Raw genomic sequence first — 26,271 nt, forward strand, 5'->3', positions numbered from 1 at the left:
TAAGCCCGTGTTATGTTATGGGACTTGTTGGTATGTTCGAACAGGGTCCCAAGGGTCTCGGGTGAGTTTCGGATAGGTTTGGGTTGTGTTGCGCTCGTTTTTTATGTTTCGACATCGTTTCTTCAAGCAAAAATGGTACCACATTAAGCAAATGAGCTTCAATTTCTGTTTTGATTGAACCATTAGATCCGTATCGATATTTTGAAACCATAGCAATAAGAATCATCAAGTTTCGACATCGTATGATGAATTTATGGTCATTTTACTAAGACTTGGGTTGCTATATTTTTTTCAGATTAATTACGTAATTGCCACAGAATTCGTATTTAAAAATCTGCACTATTTTAAAATATTGAAACCAACATATCTCCTTCATTATAAGGTCAAATTGAGTAATTCAAAAGCCTAACTTGACTGGAATATCACAAGAAATTCATTGCAGATAGAAAAAGCAAGTTTTGATATTGTTTGGCACACGAAACGAGGCAGAACAACTAGGCAAAAATATTTAATATCTAGAGTTTGTTCAATTGGTCATATTTTGAGTTGGGGAGCTCGGATTTGGGCAATGTTTGAGGTGATTTTAACCATATGGATTGGTGTAAGTGTTTTCTACTCAATTTTGATTATATTTCGTGAATCCATCTTCGTTTTTGGTAATAGGATTGTAAATTTTAAAGCGAAAATTGGGGGGTTTTGTCCAAAATTTCATCAAGTGAAGTTTCGAGTTTTGAACATCGATTCATAGTTGGATTGAGTCAAACTAGTATGGTTGGACTCGTAATTGAATGGGTTGTCGGATTTTGTAAGTTTTGTCATGTTCCGAGGGCGGGTCTGGGTTTAACTTTTTGGTTGACTTTGGGCTATAAATATTAAAGATTCGACCTTTATCATTTGAAATTGTTTCCTTAGGCATTATTTGATGTTCTTGAATTGCTTGTGGCTAGTTTCGAGCAGTTCGAAGGTCGGTACATGTGGGATGGAATTTTTTGAGCATATTTTGGCTTGCTCGGTGTTGGATTTGGCTTGTTCAAGGTAAGTAACACTTCTAAACTTGGTGTCGAGGGTATGGACCCCTGAATATACGTGATATGTGTTTGGTGTTGAGGTGATGCACATGCTAGGTGACATGCATGTGGGCGTACACCGTGCGAATTGTGACTCAGTTATTTTGGTGGTACTGTGCAGTTACCTAATCTTATTTGTATCTATGAAATCTCTACGTGCTATAGTAATTTAGATGTGATCCATGTTAGAAACCATGTAGAGGCTACATACTTATCATGTTGAGACCTACTGAGGTCATTTCTGTTGTTGAGTCATTTGCTTACATTACAATTACATACTCAGTCCTACACATTCATTTACATATCATATCTCAGTCTCTATTATCATTTATTGATATATCACATTGTCATTTTTGGGTCTAATTTTCATGACACTGTGAGCCCGAGAGACTGGAGATATTGATGACTGAGTGAGGCCGAGGGCCTGCTTGTGGGGATGTTTATGGGATCGGGCTGCATGCCGCGGTAGGTATTGTTGATTCATGATGGGATCAGGCTGATTGCCATAACATGTATTATTGATTCATGATGGGATCGGGTTGCAAGCCGCAGCAGATATTGTTGATTCAAGATGGGATCGCTGCACGCCGCAACAGGTATTTATGATTCATGCCATGATTGGCTTATGATAGCGCTTGGGCTGGATCTACCACTCCGGAGTCTGCACACCCGTAGTGAGCGCAGTTGCTATTGATTTTTGGGCTGGATCTGTCTTGGGCTTGATCTGCCCTGTACAGTACTGAGTGGCTGAGTCTGAGGATTTATTTATGTTTGGGCTGGATCTGCCCTGTACAATGTTGAGTGACTGAGTGTGCTGAGTATTGAGCATGATATGTGAGAGTGCGAGACAGTGAGATTGAGTACTCTAGAGTATGAGTACAGGAGTTCATCATTGAGATGCATTCCATTTGGCATGCATACTTGAGATACAAGCATAGAGATGCATTTCCTCACGCTACCCGACTTTGGTGACATTGAAAATTTCACTTGCATATTAACATGTAGGCATAGAGATGTACTATCCTCATTCTATATGAGAAAACATTAAACATCTTATTTATTGTTGAAAGATTTTTGGGAAAAATCACAGTTTTCAGACTTACTCATATTTTTGGTGATTTGGTGAAAAGAATCGAGTTTTAATGACATCTTTGAAAAACATACCTATTTTCCGTAACTGTGAACGAGTTGAGCATCATACCTCTGAGTTATTTCTTGTACCATTGATATTATATTGTTATGAATTGCTGTTGGTTATTGGAGTTGGACTCGAACCTTTGTTCCAGCTCGTCACTACTTTCAACCTCTGGTTAGGTTTCTTACTTATTTAGTACATGGTTCGGTTGTACTCATACTACACTTATACACCTTGCATGCATGTGTTGAATGTTGATGTTGCTGTGTACGTGGGAGCTGGATTTGAAGATGTACCTGCTTTCCGGTAATATCTGCCTCTTGATCTTGGTGGCTTTAGAGTTTAATTCTGTTCATGTATATTTCAAATAGATGATGTACATTTTTTCATACCAACTTTGTAAATTCTAAATCTTAGAAGCTCGTGATTTGTACTACCAGTCCTTGAAAAATGTATTAAGGTTTAGTTATTTTATCATTTATTTGTTTCAATAAATCTCATTAATTTGGATAGTTGTTAACTGGTTTACATAGCGGGTTGGGATAGGTGCCATCACGAATAGTTGGATTTTGGGTCATGACAAACGTAGGCAGTTCGAGCACCTTCAGCAGGTTGGCATGACCATCATCCAGTACGAGACCAGATTTATGGACCTAGTATGTCATGCATCTATTTTGATTCACACTGATACGTAGATGGTGAGGAGGTTTATTGATGGTCTTACCTTCGGCATCAGGCTTTAGATGGCTAAGGAGACGAGGGATGATATTTCTTTCCAGAAGGTCGTAGAGATTGCTAGACGGATCGAGATGGTTCATGGTCAGAATAGAGGGGCGGTATTAGAGAAGAGGCCTCGTCGTTTCAGTGGATTCAGTGGTGCCTCATCTTGAGGCAAGGGTTCTTTTGGTAGAGGCCATCCTCTTAGACCGATTCAGACAGATCTTCAGGTAGCCCATGGTGCTTCGGGCGGTCGTGGTTCTTATGGGTCTCGTCCCGAGCATCCAATGTTCAATGCACCTTCTGCTCCTATCAGTGCACCACCTCTTCAGAGTTACTACAGTGGCTATCCGGCCTGTCAGGGCCAGTCTCATCTTCAACAGCCGAGGGAGTGCTTTGAGTGTGCGGGCATAGGTCACATCAAGAGATACTGCCCTGGATTGATGAGCAATAGACCTCAATAGGGTTCTCGTGCCATTATGCCGGCACCGATTGCTCCACTGCCTGCACAACCAGCTAGAGGCAGGGGTCAGGTTGCTAAAGGTGGAGGTAAGGCCGTTAGAGGAGGAGGCCAGCCATCTAGGGGTCTCCCGAGGGGTGGAGGTCAGAGTGGTAGGGCCCAACCCCATTTTTATGCATTTCCAGCTAGACCTGAGGCAGAGTCATCTGATGTCGTCATCACAGGTATTGTTCCAGTTTTCCATAGAGATGCTTCAGGTCTATTTGATCCAGGATATACTTAATCCTACGTGTTATCCTACTTTGCTACATATCTGATTATGCCTCGTGATTTATTGAGTGCTCTTGTGTATGTTTCAACTCCTATGGGAGATTCTATTATTGTAGATTATGTTTATCGCTCATGTATGATTCCTATCGGTAGCCTTGAGACTAGTGTAGATCTCCTACTTCTTGATATGGTGGACAATAATGTTATTTTGGGCATGGATTGGCTGTCACCTTATCATGCCATATTGGATTGTCATGCCAAGACGGTGACCTAAGATATGTCGGGGTTTCCCCGATTAGAGTGGAGGGGGACTCCTGGCCATTCTACCACCAAGCTTATTTCTTATGTGAAGGCTCGATGTATGGTCGAGAATGGATATCTTAGAGTCGCATTTGCGACACAATGTGCTTTTGAGTGATCTTCGCAATTGTGAAGGAATTGTCTGCATTTGCGAAGGTGGGTCTGTTCGCAGTTGTGAACCTTTTGTCGCAATTGCGACTTCTGGACTTCTGTGACATGGTTTGCATTTGAGGCTCATTTTACTGCATTTCTCAACAGCAAACACTCTAGAGGCGATTTTTCAAGAGACATTTCTTCCCAAATTCATTGATAAGTGACTCTAATCCATTTCCTTTCAATTACTCATTACTTTTCATGATATTTCAACATCAAATTTAGGATTTCCATGGTAGAAATTAGGGATTTTGGTAGAATTGGGAAGTTTTGTAAAATTGAGATTTAACCCTCAAATTGAAGTCGAATTTCGAAACAAATCACATAACCGATGTCACGCCGCAACCATGGGGAGCACGACTAGATTTCAACCAAGATACCCTAGTCAAGAAAGCGTACTTGATGCTTTTTACCCGACCTTATCCATCAATAAAGTTAAGATATATTCCATTAATTCCATGATCAACTCCAATTTCATAACCATTAGTATCTTCATTCACGATCTTCTAGAATATTTTACACATTGATAGTTTAGAAGTGGAAGCATGTGTTGTAAGTACATATCAAGTTTGGCATACCCAACTTATATTTAACCTACACTATATCTACGGAGCCTCTAGTTAATACAAGGAGTGATATAATAGTAACGGCGACAAGACCCCAGCTATACCTCAAAACACATTACACAAGAAGCAAAAGACACAAGACCCCGATATAAAGTGGGGCTCACCAAGTTGGCTGAAGAGAGATTATACTGTTATCACTAATCGATGCCATCTGTTGTGGAATCACCTTCATCCATTAAAGATGTAGCGTCCCCGACAAAAGGGACGTTAGTAAACATGGAATAATACTAGTATGTAGAGCAAACAAAACAATTTATAAAGGTAAGGTAGATCAGGAGAGGTAAATGAGACACATCAAGAAACTATGAAACAAACTATATGATCATACGCATGTGAGCCACTTGAGCCATGATATGGGATACAACCAGTATAATATAAATGTACAGTATGTACCAAACAAGGACAACGAAAATGGCACTTATGGTTCGTGCTGTCTATGTGTCTCACCAAATCGTCCACACTCTCTTACTATGCACCTATGTGTTTCATACACAATCTCATGTTTATTTATACTATACACATATGCATTTCATAGTCCGTCCATAGGGTTCATTCATACCATAAATCTATGCATTCCATAGACCGTCCATAGGGTTCATCATTACAATACACATATTTGTTTCATAGACCGTCCATAGGGTTCATTCATACCATACACCTATGTGTTTCATAGACCGTCCATAGGCTTCATTCATACTACCTTTGTGTTTCATAGACCATCCAAAGGTTTAATCTATATTATTCACCTATGAGTTTCATAGACCGTCCATAGGGTTCATCTATAATATACACCTATACATTCCATAGATCATCCATAGGGTTCATCTATACTACACACATATGCATTTCATAGACCGTCGATAGGGTTCATTTCTATCATATACCTATGCGTTTCATAGACCATTCACAGGGTTCATCTATACTATACACCTATGCGTTTAATAGACCATCCATAGGGCTCGTAACATATTCTTATGCACATGATCATATATAAACTCAAAGCTACATAAGTAACATTACATTTAGGGTCGCAAGTTCCTGGATCATTGGGATGCTTCAATTTCATGCTCATCATGCAGAAACACAACTTATTACATTACCAAATGTATGGAGAATCAATGAGTAGATTACAATGGCGCATGGACACAAATCCTTTTCTTTGAGGTTCATCATCATTTATCACTGGACATCTCTCTTTCACCTCATTATGTACTTGTTTGTCATCTTAAGATCATTTGCTAAGTTTATGATTCTTGGGGACTTAACATCAAAGTCATTTGCATTTATTATTTTAGAAGCACATACACTCTAATTGAAAACATTGGAAAGCCTTAAATTAAACGTCATGTCTATTTGTAAACTTGAACATCTATACTGAAACCATAATGCGAATATCATGGTATGCGAAACTACACATGTGAATAGACTACATTGATAGCATATATCCATTTGTCTCCCAAAAAAAAATCATATAAATCATTTCCTGAAAGTCTTTTCTTTCCATTGTCCCATGGGTCATACAATACCTCATAATTCTCATTTTGGAAAGTGGCCACTATTCATCGTCATACAATCAATTCCCTTTACATGTCATGGATCATGAGTAATAAGAGCTTAAGACACACGGAGTATATTTAAAAAGGGGAGCATAGCGATTGGAATTAAAACATAATTTGAACTCGTAAGCATTTAATAAGTTAGTCGTACTTAAAATGTTTTCAAAGATGACCATAGGAATGACAATTGAAACATGTCTTGAGAATGTAGACATTAGATAAGTAATCCCTTTGAGGAAGCTTAGCATAAGTAGAATAGGAACTCGAACTAGCCATGGCGTTTATGAGGAATTCATGGAATCCGATTCTTTGGAGGGAGTTTAGCCAACACACCTTGATTCAGCTCTTATAGTAATATTAAAATCTCCCACAACTCTTACAACTTCAATCTACATCAACATAATTCAATTGGATCAATATTAGTAAAAAATTCTAGATTTTAGGTTATTTAGGCATTTTATCAAACACCTAGAGTGCATAGCATTCTTCCACCTATAGTAATGGTGTATCTTTATCGACAATCCCTCCTTCCGACGAGCGCAAAACACTACTCAAATTATGCTCGCTAATCAAATATAGTATGGTAAAATATTTTATCTACATGGATTGGAGTTAAACAGGATTATCATACTTTCTAGCTTGATTTCTATCCAAGAGGATCAACAGTTGAGATTTATGTAATTTATATGTCACGCCCCGATCTTAGGGAGCACGACCGACGCTTAACAGGGTTACCCCGGTCGAGCAAGCCTACACAATGTTGTCTACCCAACTCACCCATGAATAAAAAGAAGAATACATTTCATTAATTAGACAGTAAGAGGTCTTGTGAATAACACCATTTCATTTCCAATAGTTATGTCATTAGAAAATCTCCAAAATAATACACTATACATTTGTAGTTAAAGTGGAACAGATGGTACAATTAGTACAAGTTTAGTTCAACCTTCCCAAAACAAGATACAACCCACACTATGTCTACTAAGTCTCTAACAGAACAAAAAGAGTGCTAAGACAGTGCCGGCAACAAGGCCCCGGCTATACCTCAAAATGCTATGTACAAAGTACAAGATATACAGGGCCCCGATGTAAAGTAGGGCTCACCATTTCCGCCGAGGAGAGGGTCTACTTCTGTCACGGATCAATACCACCTGCTATGGAACCACCTGCATCTATTAAAGATGCAGCACCCCCGGCAAAAGGGACGTTAGTACATATGGAATAGTACTAGTATGTAAACTAAACACCCTTTCAATAGAAAGCGTAACAATAACGGAAAAGGAAACATGTAATCAATAAGAGACTCAAATAGTATAAAGGTGTCAAATTAGGGGAAAGGTAAATATCAAGTAAGTTCCAACCTTTTAAGTTAGGAGATGTCTAGCACCGATACACCACCATGTTTTTAGCACGGAGTCCGATCTCAGCCCGACCGGCTAAGCCGTCTCACCCCGAGACATAAACTCACAATACCACCATGTTCGCGGCATAGCATCCGATCTCAACCCGATCAGCTAAGTCGTCTCACCACAATGCCATGTGGGTCGATATCACATCACGTTTTATACACCGTCCATAGGGCTCGTAACACATTATTATGCACATGATTATATGTAAGCTCAAAGCGACATAAGTACATTACATTTAGGGTTGTAAGTTCCTGGATCACTAGGATACTTCATATTCATGCTCATCATGCAGAAACACAACTTATTACATCAGCAAATGTATGGAGAATCAATGAGTAGATTACAATGGCGCATGGACCTAATTCCTTCTGTTTAAGGTTCATCATCATCATTTAGCACTGGACATCTCTCTTTCACCTCATTATGTACTTGTTTGTCATCTTAAGATCATTTTCTAAGTTCATGATTGTTGGGGACTTAACATCAAAGTCATTTGCATTTATTATTTTAGAAGCACATACACTCTGATTGAAAACATTGGAAAGCCTTAAATTAAATGTCATGCCTATTTGTAAACTTGAACATCTATAATGAAACCATAATGAGAATATCATGGTTTGCAGAACTACACATGTGAATAGACTACATTGATAGCATATATCCATTTGTCTCCCAAAAAAATTTATATAAATCATTTCCTTAAAGTCTTTTCTTTCCATTGTCCCATTGGTCATGCAATACCTCATAATTCTCAATTTGGAAAGTGGCCAATATTCATCGTCATACAATCAATTCCCTTTACATGCCATGGATCATGAGTAATAAGAGCTTAAGACACATGGAGTATAAGTAAAAAAGAGAGCATAGGGATTGGAATTAAAACATAATTTGAACTCGTAAGCATTTAATAAGTTAGTCGTACTTAAAATGTTTTCAAAGATGACCATAGGAATGACAATTGAAACATGTCTTGAGAATGTAGACATTAGATAAGTAATCCCTTTGAGGAAGCTTAGCATAAGTAGAATAGGAACTCGAACTAGCCATGGCGTTTATGAGGAATTCATGGAATCCAATTCTATGGAGGGAGTTTAGCCAACACACCTTGATTCAGCTCTTATAGTGATATTAAAACCTCCCACTACTCTTACAACTTCAATCTACATCAACATAATTCAACTGGATCAATATTAGTAAAAAATTCTTGATTTTAGGTTATTTAGGCATTTTATCAAACACCTAGAGTGCATAGCATTCTTCCACCTATAGTAATGGTGTTTCTTTATCGACAATCCCTCCTCCCGACGAGCGCAAAACAGTACTTAAATTATGCTCGCTAATCAAATATAGTATGGTAAAATATTGTATCTGTAGGGATTGGAGTTAAACAGGATTATTGTACTTTCTAGCTTGATTTCTATCCAAGAGGATCAACAGTTGAGATATATATAATTTATATGTCACGCCCCGACCTTGGGAAGCACGACCGACGCTCAACAGGGTTACCCCAGTCGAGCAAGTCTACACAATGCTGTCTACCCAACTCACCCATAAATAAAAAGAAGAATACATTTCATTAATTAGAAAGTAAGAGGTCTTATGAATAACACCATTTCATTTTCAATAGTTATGTCATTAGCAAATCTCCAAAATAATACACTATACATTTGTAGTTAAAGTGGAACGGATGGTACAATTATAACAAGTTTAGTTCAACCTTCCCAAAACAAGATACTACCCACTCTATGTCTACTGAGTCTCTAGCAGAACAAAAAGAGTGCTAAGACAGTGCCAGCAAAAAGAGTACTATACCTCAAAATGCTATGTACAAAGTACAAGATATATAGGGCCCCGAAGTAAAGTAGGGCTCACCAAGTCCGCCGAGAAGAGGGTCTTCTTCTGTCACGGATCAATACCACCTGCTATGGAACCACCTACATCTATTAAAGATGCAGCACCCCCAGCAAAAGGGACGTTAGTACATATGGAATAGTACTACTATGTAAACTAAACACCCTTTCAATAGAAAGCACAACGATAACGGAAAAGGAAACATGAAATCAATAAGAGACTCAAATAGTATCAAGGTGTCAAGTTAGGGGAAAGGTAAATGTCAAGTAAGTTCCAACCTTTTTATGTTGGGAGATGTCTATCACTGATACACCACCTTGTTTTTAGCACGGAGTCCGTTCTCAGCCCGACCGACTAAGCCGTCGAACCCCGAGACATAAACTCACAATACCACCATGTTCACGGCATAGCGTCCGATCTCAGCCCAATCGGCTAAGTCGTCTCACCACAATGCCGTGTAGGTCGATATCACATCACGTTTCATACACCGTCCATAGGGCTTGTAACACATTATTATGCACATGATTATATGTAAGATCAAAGCGATATAAGAACATTATATTTAGGGTCATAAGTTCCTTGATCAATGGGAAACTTCATATTCATGCTCATCATGGGGAAACACAACTTATTACATCAGTAAATGTATGGAGAATCAATGAGTAGATTACAATGGCGCTTGGACCCAATTCCTTCTGTTTAAGGTTCATCATCATTTAGCACTGGACATCTCTCTTTCACCTCATTATGTACTTGTTTGTCATCTTAAGGTCATTTGCTAAGTTCATGATTCTTGGGGACTTAACATCAAAGTCATTTGCATTTATTAATTTAGAAGCACATATACTCCGATTGAAAACATTGGAAAGCCTTAAATTAAACGCCATGCCTATTTGTAAACTTGAACATCTATAATGATACCATAATGAGAATATCATGGTATGCGGAACTACACATGTGAAGAGATTACATGGATAGCTTATAGCCGTTTGTCTCCCAAAAACATTTCATATAAATCATCTGATGAAAGTCATTTCTTTACATTGTCCCATGGATCATACAATACCTCATAATTCTCATTTTGGCAAGTGGCCCACTTTCATCGCCATACAATCACTTTCTTTTACATGCCATGGATTATCATAAAAGAATTAAAGGTATTTAATATATTAGGAATCATTGCTACAGCCACATGAGCAATAACAGCTTAAGACACATGAAGTATATGTAAACTGGGAGCATAATGATTGTAATTGAAACATGAATTGAACTCGTAAGCATTTTATAAGTCAATCATACTTAAAATATTTTCCAAAGATGACCATAGGGATGACAATTGAAACATGTCTTATGTATGTAGACATTAGATAAGTAATCCCTTTCAGGCAACTTAGCATAATAAGAACAGGAACTCGAACAAATCATGGAGCTTATGAGAAAATCATGGAATTCGATTCATTGGAATCTCCCACTACTCTTACAATCTCAGTCTACATCAACATAATTCAATTGGACCAATATTAGTAATAAATATAGATTTTAGGTTATTTAGGAATTTTATCAAACACCTAGAGTGCATAACATTCTACCACCTATAGTAATGGTGTTTCTTCATCTATAATCCCTCCTTCCCACCAACAAGAGATAGTACAACATCCTTGGTCTACTAACTACCATCTTTAGCACCATTAAAATCATCAATGAACTCATATCCACTCTATTTTACTAATTAACTAGTTACAAAATCTCTACGATACCCACTAATTTAGGTTAGGCACTCGTGGTTTCCAATCACCATATCATAAATGTTAATACTTATTTCTTGCTCATATATTCACTAACAACCAATGCATGTAGGTTTAAGGTTGAAGAATTACCTCTTGTAGCCTAAATCTTGAAAGCCAACTTTGGGGTGTTCATGAGATTTTGAAGAAATCCTATGAAATCCAAGATAAAACCCTATTGCACCTAGTGATTGTGAAGATGAATCATCATAAAAACACAATTAAAAACTCACCTTAAGTGTTTATTGGAAGCCTTGGTCGGATGGATGATGGAGAGAAAAACCCTAGCCTTGAAATCCTTTTATTTTTGTCTCTCCCCACTCATGTATTTATATATTGCAGAGGACCTCGCGGCGGGCACGTGGCGCGCCCGCAACATGAGCTATCATTGCTCCGAAAACATTTCCTAGTGCACGTTGCGCGTGCTTTATAGACTAAATGCGTTGGTTTATTCCTTGAAAACTCTGTTTTATTTTCGTGCGCTGAGCGCGCGTTAGTGCCTAAATGCACTGTTATTGCCAATTTCAACAAACTTTTGAAACTTTATGTTTTTCTTTTTTTTGCTATATTGACACTCCCAACCACCTCAACTTGAACTATATATACATTATCATGTTTCAATCACCTCTATCCCTTTATGTGGGTCTGCACAAACTTTATGATTCACTCTATTACCCTCTAAAACTTACATAATTAGCCTGAATCAACTATGAAAATTTACGGTGCTTTACAACCATGCTCGAGGGGGAATGGATAATCGGGTTTTGGTGGGAATCTCAGGTTTTGTTGACTTTTTCAAAAAGGATCAAAATTGAACCTCGTTCATTAATGGGTAGTTTCTAAAGCTTATTTTCAATCATTTGATCAATAATTTGCTAGATTTTGTTGGTTTGGAGGCTTGTTTGAAAGGCAAGGCCGTGGTTGGTTGATTGCTTTGATTCGCGGAGTGAGGTAAGTGTTGGATCTAACCTTGACTTGAGGGAAATAGGAATCCTTGAACTATGTGTTATGTGAATTATGTGGGAAAACGGCGTATATGCGAGGTGACGTGTGTATATATTTGTCATTACATTGGTTTTCATGTTTTCGTTTATTTCATGATATATCTTGCTTCATGCCTTAATTGTTACATGCTTTATTTCACTTTTATGCCATAATTGTTACTTGTCATTTTTTTTTATATTAAATTGTTCATCCCTTCCATGACTAGATGCTTATTTGCTACTTGCCTCTACTTGGTTTGCTTGTATACCTAAGTTGTCACATGCTTTACTTACCTTGTTGTTTTGTAATATTTGTTGCATTCTATAAATGTGGTTTTCTTGCATGAGTTGTTTAGTTGATAGATACCAATAAATTGGTAAAGTTGAGACTTCGAGTTGTTGAGATTCTTGATTTATTATGTGGTTCTATATTGCCTTATACATTTACCCTCTTGGTGTAAAAATTATTGTAAATTTGGTTGTTGAATTGTTTATGTTGATTGAAATTGTTTGGGATGCGGGTTACATGCTACAACGAAAACTGAAAGGTAACGAATTGATATGATGGAATAAGGGTGGATTATGATATTCACAGATGCTGATATGGTGGGATCGGGTCGCACGCCACAATGGATTGTACATGTGGTACATGTTTATTATTTTTTGGATTTGCCTCGGTAGTGTGATATGATACAATGAGACTTATTATTCTCGGCTCTCTGGTAGTTGGATTTCGAGTTTGTTTTCATGAGTTAACTGCTTACTTCCTTTTCTTGTTTTCTTATTATTTTTATTACTACATACATGTTATTGTATGTCACAACCCAAAGCCAAAGGGCCGCGATGGGTACTCGGTGCCTAACTCAACCGAGTACCAATGTAATGTATCTTTCTTATCATATTATCATGTGTAAATGAGCCGGAAAAGCTGTCATGAGATAACTAAAGTAAAACATAAGAGAATACGTGACATAGGATGACCCCACATGGAATACAAACTTATAGATGTGACATACGGGCCTATAATACCAAAATTATCACTTGCACACTCAAAATATAGGCCGACAAGGCCATACAATCTATCATATGCATATCATCTGTCTACAAGCCTCTAAGAGTACATAAATGTAATACAAGTCAGGATAAGGCCCCACTATACCAATCAATACATGTCCAAAGCATACTGACCAAATAGGCAACTCCGGAGCAAGTGGAGTGCACTAACACCTTCCGCTGAGCAGATAGCCTACTAGGAGGACTGTCAACCTATATAGTGGGACCACTGGGCATGAAATGGAGCGTCCCCAGGCAAAAGGGACGTTAGTAAGAATAAAGTACTGAGTATGTAAGGCATGAAAAGTAGTATATAAAAGACATGAAAGAAACATGGAGTAAAGGACTCAACTTGTAAGTCTGAATATCTTAATGAATCATGTAACATTTGTAGTGTCATTTATATGCTTATAAATTTCATATCATGCATAGGTATATACCTACATAACATCATCAAGGCTATGAGGGAATCCCATCATATCATCTCGGACTAAGTGGGCGAAATCATCAACGTATGTAAGCTGATTAGGTAGTGGTACATATATAATTCCATAACCTTTTCCCATGCCCCATATACATATAATATACAAGTATATAATGGCATATGGTCATGACCCCATATACATATAATATATGCGTATATAACGCCATCTGGTCATGTGTCAACGTACATGTATAAATGAATGCAATGCATAATGAAGTAAGTCAATAAGATCTCTCGGAATATCATAAGATCAATATGCCTTCGGTTAATATCACGAAATATACTTTATCAACTTACATATTTTATGAGACCCATGAACATGCGATATAATAAATATAGGTGCCCCTAGTACTTCTATGAATAAAGTCATTTACAAAAGTTGCGTGTGTGCTTGTTTCATTTGTATCATATGGATCATGCCAAAAGAAAAGAAGAGATAGCCTTGACATAACTTTATCGTTTACTTAACCTTATGTCGTTGGTTCAACCCGTTAGTACTTCAATCTACAACAACGGTAAGGAAGTATTGTTAAGCTTACAGAAGCTAGAATTCAACATAAACGAGCGACTAGCTCATCTAAGAGTAGTTGGACAGAACCTCCCCCTACTCTTTCCCTTTACTCAAATCAAACAATAAGACCAACATGCCCAGAATGTCAACAAAACATATTACACCAATATCCCACCTTAAAATCCATCGCAATACATCACCAAAATAGTCCACACAATCTCACACAACAACCCAGTGCTACTTTGCACTTTTCCTTCCCTAATATTTAGCTTGAACTTTTGAATACACTTCAAAACTGACAACCAAAATATACTCAGGTTATACATACTGCTTTTAAGCCACAACACAACATAAAAATAAACTCATACCAGTCCACAAATTACAGCAACTCAAAATTAATATTTAGATTATTACTTCATCAATTCTTACTCTCACAACTTAGTTAAGGCACCGATAACCTTAAAAACAACATTTCCAAGACAATATTCACATGTGATAGCCATATAATAACATAAAACTACTCCAAATGGTACATAATATCTCAACAACTTCAACTCAATTTTCAGCCCCTATTTCACAAGTCCTTCAGCACACAACCTAGCTAGAACTTAGATAAACTCAAATAAATAAAAAAGAGATGATTTTCTAACCTAGATCAGATCTTGTAAGGATGAAATAATGGTAGTATCTTTCCCTTGATGACCATTAACTTTCTCCACTTCAGATCCTTTAAGATTGAGATTATCCTTTAACTTGAATTGAAAGAAGAAGTAGATTATCGACAACTTCTTGATGGTTTGGAGTATATCAATTTGAGAGTAAATTTTGTGTATCTCTTTATGTTTCTACTACTTGGATATTATGAGGAGAGGTGTCTTGATTCAGCCCCTAAAAATGCCCTCTTGGCTAACCTACACATGTCCATTTAGATGGACTAATTTGGGCCTTCCCTTTTTACAAGTAGGTGACACACCTACTTATCACCTGCTTGGTTACTTAATAGGTGTCACGTGCAGCCCTTATTCACTTACACACATGTCTTGTCCTCTTTTAATAATCATGACATGTGTTATGTAGCTCCGGCTAGTAGGACAGGTAAGCAAGTAGCTCAAGCAAGTATCCTGATAAGTAAGCAGCTCAATTTTATCTATCCATTATCTCATTTTTTTTTCCAAGTCTCATTTATATAAACTTACTTAAGACTTTGATAAACCTTCCTTAGCCTTGTAGAAGGATTTCATCCTTTTTAAGCTTACATTAGATAATGTTATAATGACAGTGACGTCTGAAATACAGGGTGTAACATCCTTTCCCCCTTAGACACATTCGTCCCCGAATGTTAACTCTTTATGGCTTGCAAAAATGGGGTGTAACATCATTAAATCACGTTATATAATTTCAAAGAGGATATCATTTCTATGCTTACATCAACTGACTTACGACGTACTTTCACGTACAAGAACATGGGGTGTAACATCATTCCCTCCCCCCTGGAACATTCGTCCTCGAATGTTGACTGATGCGCTTATTATTTTTATAACCTAAAGCTCTTACGAATACTTTAATATTGTCCTTTCCATCTAAGGAACTGTTCTTTAAATAAATTCAAAGGCCAGAGCATTCCCCCCTTTAGGCCTCTTTCTCACACCACGACTTGTGGTCGGAATTCTTCCAATATCGTCACTATTGCTACCTTCTATCATGCAGTCTGTATGACTTTGTCCATGTATATGCTCCTACTAGACTCTTCTCTCCTTTTTCCTCCAGCTTTTAACCAATCTCTACGCCTCACTTTTTAAACATGTGTAGAACTATGAAAAACTGTCCCTCTTGGCATCTATAGGTGTACTGATGTTCTTCGCCTGGTACTTTGTCGAACTTATGACTATTTCTATATCTTGTTTCATAGCCTTGGTTATATATGCTTATGGGTTTACTACATCTAGGTGGGTTACACTATACCATAACACTTACTTCGGTTTGTTATTACCGAGGTCTGCTACACAACTCTAGGTTACTCTCTCGCTGCTTATCCTTTATGTATTAATCTATGTCCTTTAATGCTTCCTCATTACTGTTCATCTTAAGAATGATGACCTAATCTCGTCTCATACTTTGTAACTTTTATCCATCAATTGTTGATTCATCTTAGTGTTGATTTATAATCTACCACTGATAACTTGAAGCCTATTGCGTAATACATTGCCACTAGGGCTCACGTCGCATCGAGGAACATTCGAAGTGATTTTCCAGATCCACCTAGGGACAATACTATACTTCAATAACTGTATTTCATAGCATCGCAACGTGATTCATCTTATGGGGGGTATTCTAATCCTGTGCAATTCATGAAATCCCTTTTCTTTAAATCATTACTTGATCAAAGGCGTAAACATCACCTTCTTATCTATCACCATTACACCCTTATTCTACTACTAGGGCAGCATTCCATCTCTTATAAATGCTCCTAGTCTTAAACTCCTCCGAGTTAATTCAAGCTATCTTGTGCCTTTTATAACTTACAAAAACCATCAGCTCTCTCGTTTTGATGGGTTTAATTTCAAAGCCTTACCAATTTTTGTCACCTTCTCACTCACCTTTTCTTATCCTTATTCATATCTACCTAAAACCTTGTCACTCAACCATGATTTAGCTTGCGACCTACACATATCTATTTATACTAGTCGCAACCTTCCATTAACTTGCTAGCACAATAGATTTCCTGGTCGTCTTGCCACCTACTGCATGGATACATGGCTTATCTTAGTGCCCCTGAATACTGAAATTCCCTGTAACTAATATGATCTCAAATATCACTTTTGATTATTTTTCTTCCCATTTATTAGTCACGTAGGTGCCACTTTCTTATGGAGTGCATACAATATTGTACTGAGACTGTTGTTACAAGATCATTTCTTGTTTAGATCACTATGCTTAAGGTGAAACCTTTTTCCTTATTTCCTCAGTTAGTATTTCGTTATAGTACTTAGGGGACACCCTCAGACTCTTGTAAAGCTGTGAGATTATCATATTATATACCTGAAGGATTTTTTTGATGTTCTTACTCGCCCATAATTATCCTTAGTTACTTACCTCCGCACTCTTGTGCTAGTAGGGTTGCTTCTGAACTGTAATTTTGACTGTCTCCCCAGTGGCACTCTCTTTTATTTTCGTAACACCTATACAATACCTTTAACTACCCCAACTCCTATCTGAATATTTCTCAAGGATTACGATGTCATATATGCGAGACTGAATTCCCTATGTTGGGGTTCACTACGATTATCTTAAATGATCTATTGTTTTATCTTTATCCTCTTTGTCTAGCCATAACTAGACTCTTCTTGAATCAACTCCTAACTACTCGTTTATCCATTCTCATATCTATATTTCGTGTAATCTCCCTTGGGTTGTTTTATTTGTCTTAACTCGACTCTCGCACTGGCTCCATATGTATCAAGCGTCCATTCACACTTATTTATCAATAACATCCTGGGCAGGACCCCTTACTGCCTCTCCCTGGCATCATGCTTGCATAATATTCTGGAGTCGTAACATATCTGTAGAATCTATATAAATGCAATCTCATTCCTTTTGCCTTTTTACCATATTCGTCTTTACTATTCCATAGTTACCTGAACCATATAACTCCTACTTAATACCATATGATACCATCTTCCCCCCTCTCTTCATCTTTGGCATCGTTTCACATCTTCACTGACTCATACTCGCCTAGCAGTAATCCTTCTGTACCAAGGATAACAAAATTACTTTATCACAAGGGTGACACCTAGTATAACTGGCACACTTAGTCCCTTAAGCTTAACTTTGCTTACAATGCTTGCTTTAGGGAATCGTCTTCAGGAATGATCTTTAAAGGTTTTCTTCTGTTGTCCATTCTATTATCGCCAGAATGTTATCTATGAAATTCTCACGATGCCGACTATTATCAAATTATTTGGTCCCTAATTCATGTTTAGTTTATCTTGTTCACTATACCATGCTGATTTCTATTACTTCGGGGTCTAACTTTTCCTTATGATAATCATGTTGGAGTCACCAACTTATTTCTCGAAATGAGGATATAATTTTATGGCTTATAATCTTTTATTGTTTCAAGGCATGTCTCTTCTTGTCTTTCCCTTCAATTGACTATAGACTTTATCATCCTGTCATATTTTGATTTACCGTTATCACTCATATATCACATCTTACTCATAATGCTTCATTTACTCTCTTCTTATTCTCCTACTAATATTTATGTCTATCACTTTATTCTGAAAACTTCAACAAAATATTCTTTCACTTTTAGCTCCCCTTGCTCCATCCACTGGTTCTTCGAGTTGCCTAACATTCTCTCTTGACTTGGGACGGGAGCCATACTAAGGTAAATATTTATCCCTTCTCGGATTCCAGTGCCTATCTTCTAAATTTTATGAACATGCTAGTATTCATATCTAACTGTGCTATTCTAGACTGCACCATCTGGGTGTCTCACAAGGTGAACTATTACCTTGTTTGCAATATCCTTTGAAAATCTCACCTAACGGTAACAATCCATCCACCAATTTTGCTTGCCCTAACACTAGTTGGATCCTGATATCATGTCCTTCTCTTAAACTATATCTGTTAGCTGTCATAGGGCATAATTGTGATGGGTGTGGCTAATTGTACATACCTCTGTTACTATTGAAGGTAACTTAAAATGCTTATATTTCTCTGTCTGAATTGTAAATACTGATAATCTTCATTAACTGGATACCTCGTACCCTTCTTCACCTAGCTTCTTTTACTCGTAGAAACTTGTATCTACATTCTAATTCTCTTATTTATTTTTACCATATGGGTGGATATATATTTTTCCTTAGGGCTCCTTATCAAAAAGCTTACACGTCTTAGTACACACATGATCTTCTTAAGACCTTACATTTACTAATCATAAGCATGATGTAAATTCGAGTTCTTCTATCTCAACTTTTCTACAGCCACATTCAATCTCTTACAACCTGTGTTTCTGGATATAGTTATCATTATATTATGAATAAAATATAATTTAGGAGTTTGAATTCTTACAACGGAGCTCTACCACATGATCTAGAGTAAGAAGAAAGAGTGACAGTCCTAAATGCCCTATAGCCTCCTGCTTATAAGTATGGTGGACAACACACCCATAAATAAGACTCTACTAGTAGACTCCGAAGGTCAGAATTGCTCTGATACCACTTCTGTCATGACCCAAAACCGAAAGGCAGTGACGGGCACCCGGTGCCTAACTCAACCGAGTACCAACATAACATATCTTTCTTATCATACGATCATGTGTAAATGAGACATAAAGGCCGTCATGAGATAACCATAATAAAACATAAGAGAATACGTGACATAGGATGACACACATGGAATACAAACTTATATATGTGACATACGAGCCTATAATACCAAAATTGTCACTTGCACACTCAAAATATAGGCCGACAAGGCCATACAATCTATCATATGCATATCATTTGTCTAAAAGCCTCTAAGAGTAGATAAATTTCATAAATATTGGGATAGGGCCCCGCCATACCAATCAATACATGTCCAAAGCATACTGACAAAAGTAACAACTCCAGAGCAAGTGGAGTGCACCAACACTTTCCGCTGAGCTGATAGCCTACTAGGAGGACTGCCAACCTGTCTATCGGGACCTACGGGCATGAAACGCAGCGTCCCCAGGCAAAAGGGAAGTCAATACAAATAATGTAATGAGTATGTAATGCATGAAAAATAGTATATAAAAGACATAAAAGAAACATGGAGTAAAAGACTCAAACTGTAAGTGTAAATAACTTAGTGAATCATATAACATTTATAGTGTCATGTATATGTGTATAAATATCATATAATGCATAGGTATATGCGTATATAACATCATCCAGCCTCTGAGGGCATCCCATCACATCATCTCGGCCTCAGTGCGCGAAATCATTAGCGTATGCCAATTGATCACGTGGTGGTGCGTATATAATATCGTAACCTTTCCCCATACCCCAAATACATATAATATATGCGTATATAATGCCATATGGTCATGAGTCAATGTACACTTATAAATGAATGCAATGCATAATGAAGTACATCAATAAGATATTTCGGACTGTCATAAGATCAATATGCCTTCAGATAAACTTTATCAACTTGCATATTTTCTGAGAGCCATGTACGAACGATATAATAATAGGACACATGGGGAATCAAGAACATAGGCGCCCTTAGTACTTCTATGAACAGAGTCATCTACAAAAGTTGCTTGTTTGCTCGTTTCGTTTGTATCATATGGATAATACCAGAAGGAAATAAGGGATAGCCTTGAAATACCTCCGTCGTTTACTTAACCTCATGGAGTTGGTTCAACCCGTTAGTACTTCAATCTACAACAATGATATGGAGATCATTGTTAAGCTTACGGAAGCTAGAATTTAACACAAATGAGCGACTAGCTCGTCTACGAGTAATTGGACAACACCTTCCCTTATTCTTGTCCTTTTCCTCAAATCAAACAACAAGACCATCATGCCTAGAATGTCAAAAACATATTACATCAATTTCTCACCTTAAAATCCATCGCAATATATCACCAAAACAGTCCACACAATCTCGCACAACAACCAGTGCTACTTTGCACTTTTCCATCCCTAAAATTTAGCTATAACATTTGAGTACATTTCAATACTAACAAGCACAATATACTCAGGTTATACATACTGATTTTTAAGCCACAACACAACATAAAATAGAACACATAGCAATCCACAAATTACAGCAACTCAAAATTGACTTTTAGATTATTACTTCATCAATTCATACTCTCACAACTTAGTTAATGCACGAATAAGCTTAAAATAACATGTCCAAGCCAATATTCACATGTGTCAACCATATAATAACATGAAACTACTCCAAACAATCCATAACACCTCAACAACTTCAACTCAGATAAACTAAAATAAATGAAGAAGATTTGATTTTCTTACCCAGATTAGATCTTGTAAGGATGAAAAAAAGGTAGTATCTTTCCCTTTATGACCATTAACTTGCTACACATCAGTTCCTTTAAGATTGGAGATTACCCTTTAACTTGAATTGAAAGAAGAAGAAGATTATCGGCAACTTCTTGAGGGTTTTGTGTAGATCAATTTGGGAGAGAATTTCGTTGCTATACTTGCATATTATGAGGAGAGGTGTCTTGATTCATCCCCTAAAAAGGCCCTCTTACCTAAACTACACGTCCACTTAGGTGGACTAATTTGGGCCTTCCCTTTTTTCAAGTAGGTGATACATACTTGTCACCTACTTGGTTACTTAATAGGTATCACATGCTGCCCTTATTCACTTATACACGCATCTTGTCTTCATTTAATTATTATGACATATGTTAAGTACCTCAAGATAGTAGGATGGATAAGCAAGTAGCTCAAGCAAGTCTCTCGGTAAGCAAGCAACTCAATGTTATGTATCCATTATCTTATTATTATTTTTTTCAAGTCTCATTCATCTTAACTTAATTAAGACTTCGATAAACTTTTCTTAGCCTTGTAGAAGGATTTAATCCTTTTTGAACTTACATTAGATAATCTTATAATGACAGTAACTCTAAAGTACAGGGTGTAACATTGTATGTGGCCCGCCTTAGTCTCGTCACTACTTCGTCGAGGTTAGGCTCAGCACTTCCAAAGTACATGGGGTCGGTTGTACTCATACTACATTCTGCACTTCTTGTACAAATACCAAAGTGGGTCCCACCAGTGCTGAGTGTGATTTTCCGCATCCAACTATATGTGGAGACTTGAGGTATAGTTGCACGATGTCCACATCCCTGATATCCCCTTCTATGCTATCATTGCTGTTTATTTGGATTCAAACAGTTGTGTTTTAGTCAGACTATTATCTGTAGTACTCTAGACACTCATATATTCATGACTCTAGTTTTTGGGATTGTATTCCGATTACGTCATTCAGTAGTTTATCGCCTTAATTAAGACTATTCGGTTTTATTGTTATCATTTTATTTGTATTGTTAAAATTGTTTAATTAAAATAGTCAATGTTGGCTTGCCTAGAAAGTAAAATATTAGGCGCCATCATGGTCCAGAGGGTGGGAATTCCGGGCCGTAATATTTTAGTTCTTTAAATTGGAATGAAATCGATAGAAATTAAGTATTTTGCAACGAAAATAATGTAAAAAATTGGAGTCAATTTTGGATGAAAGGAAACCTCTTGATAAAGAGAAAAATGAATTAATTAAATTGAACTTCATTTTTTGCCTAATTATCGATTAGAATATTTAGCTTATATGAATCGTTATTGGTTTGATGCCAATAATGGTAGTCATTTTAGTATTTTAAGGATTTATGTCTCCACGATTGAAAAAGAATTTATAGTACTATATACCCTGTCTCGTATAGATTATCTGAAAGCAAACAAATGCACACATGTTTTGTCTTACATCTCATTCAAATCTAATTTGAGTAGACGATACTAAATCAATAAGGTATGGATTAGATCAAAAAGTGAATCAACAGAATCTTCTTAATTTTAGGATTTTTAGGTTTAAATTAGTTGCTTTTGTGAATGAAAAAAATGTACCTACCATCTTTTTGGATTCCTTCTGAATCAAATTTTGAATTTGATTAATTTATTGAAATTGATAAAATTAGGAGTTCATAAAAAAAATTAAGTCTATATACCACATTCAAATTACTAGGATTAATATTACTGGTTGATAAAATTTGATAAAATTCATTTCTGTAAAATAAAGAAAGGGAAAATTCTTTTATGATAAAACATTCTGTTATTTCAGTTATTTCTCAAAAAGAAAAGAGTGGATTTGTTGAATATCAAGTATTCAATTTCACCAATAAGATACGGAGACTTACTTCACATTTAGAATTACACTAAAAACTATTTATCTAGAGTGGTTTGAAGAAAATTTTGGGAAAACGACAATGACTGCTAGCTTATTTGACAAAAAAACATAGTACGTTATAAAGAATTAATTAATCAGTTGGACATTCGATAGACAAAAACACGATAATTTTATTTAATTAAAGAGTCATTTCATTTTCACTTATATGTTTCGATTAAATTTTGATGAACTTCTTTTCACTTTTAGCAATTCATGGAAGAATGAATCGATAAAACCCTTATGATTGCACCAACTACAAGAAAAGGCCACATGATAGTCAATATGGGGCCTCAGCACCCATCAACGCATGGTGTTCTTCGAATAATCATTACTCTAGATGGAGAAGATGTTGTCGACTGCGAACCAATATTAAGTTATTTACATAGAGGGGTGGAGAAAATTGCGAAAAATTGAACAATTATATAATATTTGCCTTATGTAACACGTTAGGATTATTTAGCTACTATGTTCACAAAATAAATAACCATAAATGGACCAGAACAATTAGGAAATATTCATCTACCTAAAAGGGCAAGCTATATCAGAATCATTATGTTGGAGCTGCATCGGATAACTTATAATTTATTATGGCTAGTCCCGTTTATGGAGGATATTGGTGAGTTGACCCCTTTCTTATATATTTTTTGAGAAAGATAATTCATATATGACCTCTTTGAAGTTTCCACCAGTATGCGAATGATGCATAAATATTTTTGTATCGGGGGACTGGTTGACGATCTACCCTATGGCACGATAGATAAATGTTTGGATTTTTACGATTATTTTTTTAACAGGGGTTGCTAAGTATCAAAAACTTCTTACTCGAAATCCTATTTTTTTTTGGAACGAGTTGAAGGCGTAGGCATTACTGGGGGAGACGAAGCATTAAATTTGGGTTTTATCGGAACAAGTTCTACAAGCTTCCGGAATGTAATGGGATCTTCATAAAGTTGATCACTATGAGTCTTCTGATGAATTTGATTGGAAGGTTCAATGGCAACGAGAAGGGATTCATTAGCTCATTATATACTACGAATCAGTGAAATGATAGAATCCATAAAGATTATTCAACAAGCTCCGGAAGAAATTCCGGGAGGGCCTTATGAAAATTTAGAAACCCAACGTTTTGACATATTAAAAGATCCTGAAAGGAATGATTTGAATATCAGTTTATTAGTAAAAAGCCTTTTTCAAATTTTGAATTGTCGAAACAGGAACTTTATGTGAGAGTTGAAGCCCCAAAAAAAGAATTGGGAATTTTTTTCATAGGAGATTAGAGTGTTTTTCCTTGGAGATGGAAAATTTTTCCACCAGATTTTATCAATTGCAAATTCTTTCACAGTCAGTTAAAAGGATGAAATTGAGTGATATTATTACAATACTAGGTATCATAGATTTCATTATGGGAGAAGTTGATCGTTTAAATGAGAATTGATACATTTTACTGCTCCAACGAAAATTCCCTATGCCCCTACCATACTCCAGCTTGGTAGTTCCCATCGTCTGTCTAGGGTTGAACCCTGGGATATGACGGTGGACTGAAAAATCCAACTACAGATGCTTTACGCCCAATCATTTCGGATAATGCTTACATCCTCTATATTACCGCCGCTACTGGCACAGAGTTAGGCGATGTTTATTCCCCATATACTGTCATTGCTTCTTCTTCAGGAAAAGAAGTTCATGACCCGTGGGCCTTCTACCTCCATGCGGTATTGCTCTGTCAGACTTTTGCCCATTGCGAAAATATACCCACTACTGCCTCTCATAAGAGTCTGGGACATGTCTTTGTCTCACACACTAATCATCCTCTCAGACCAGCTACTAATCATCGCCTTGGTAAGCTATTGCATCACCAACTAGCTTATCATACGTGAGCCCCTCCTTGGGCAGATTCCTTCTTCTTCTCCTCAGCCTATGGGGTAATAGAAACCGTTTCAAGTTGTTGTTCCCCCTCCAAAGGCAGGTTCTTACGTGTTACTCAATGGTAAAGTCAGTTCTTTTCTGTATACTTTCCCCGGTTCCATTGCTACCGCGGGCTTAATGCAACCGATCAGATTATATAGATATACCTTCAACATAGGTCATCGAAAGGATCTCGGAGACCCACCAAAGTACGAAACCTAGGATCTTTAAGAAAACGGATTCCTATTTAAAGAGTGCAAAACCACATGGATAAGCTCACACTAACCCATCAATTTTGGATCCAAATTCGAGATTTTCATTAGGAGGCGTCGGGAAGGATTTGGAATGGAATAATATCAATTCATACAGAAGAAATGGTTCTCTATTGATTAAAACATTGAACCTAACCTATGGGATAGGGATCGTGGAAAGGGAAAAAATAAAGATTTCATGGTACTTTTATCTATCTGATTTATTTCGTACCTTTCATTCAATGAGAAAATGGGTCATATTCTACAGGATAAAACCTACGGGACTTAAGGAATGATATAAAAAATAGGGAAAATATTCATATTAAATAAATATGAAGTAGAAGAACCCAGATTCAAAATGAAGAAATTCAAACTTGAAAATGATCTTCCTTATTCCTGAAGAATGAGGGGTAAAGGGATTGATGAAGAAAGATCTTTTGTTCTTATTATATATAAGATCGTGATTGGATCTGCATAAATTTGGTAAATATAATAATCTTATCCTTTGAGAATATTAAAAAATGGACAGGGCTCAAAATGAACATGAAAACGTGACTAAATTGGTCCTAGTTATTCTTCTGGTCGGAATGGAAGAAAGGGGGATTCTCGGACGCGGAAAGGATTCGATGAATTCGAAATAATTGAACGAGGAGTCGTACGAGGTGAAAATATCATGTACGGTTATGTAGAGTGGCAGTAAGGGTGACTTGACTGTCAACTTTTCCACAATCACCCCAAAAAAAAACAGACTCTGGCCTACGTAAAGTTGCCAAAGTACAATTAACCTCTGAATTTGAAATCACTGCTTAT

At 36.8% G+C, this 26,271-nt stretch overlaps 1 pseudogene; it reads right to left on the reverse strand.

Annotated features, from left to right (window-relative positions):
* Nucleotides 1–24,891: 24,891 nt before the first annotated feature.
* LOC142164513 (18S ribosomal RNA) lies at nt 24,892–25,345 on the reverse strand (annotated as a pseudogene).
* Nucleotides 25,346–26,271: the final 926 nt, after the last annotated feature.

Source organism: Nicotiana tabacum, chromosome 9, assembly GCF_000715075.1.
Source record: "Nicotiana tabacum cultivar K326 chromosome 9, ASM71507v2, whole genome shotgun sequence".
In the NCBI taxonomy this organism is placed as follows: Eukaryota; Viridiplantae; Streptophyta; class Magnoliopsida; order Solanales; family Solanaceae; genus Nicotiana; species Nicotiana tabacum.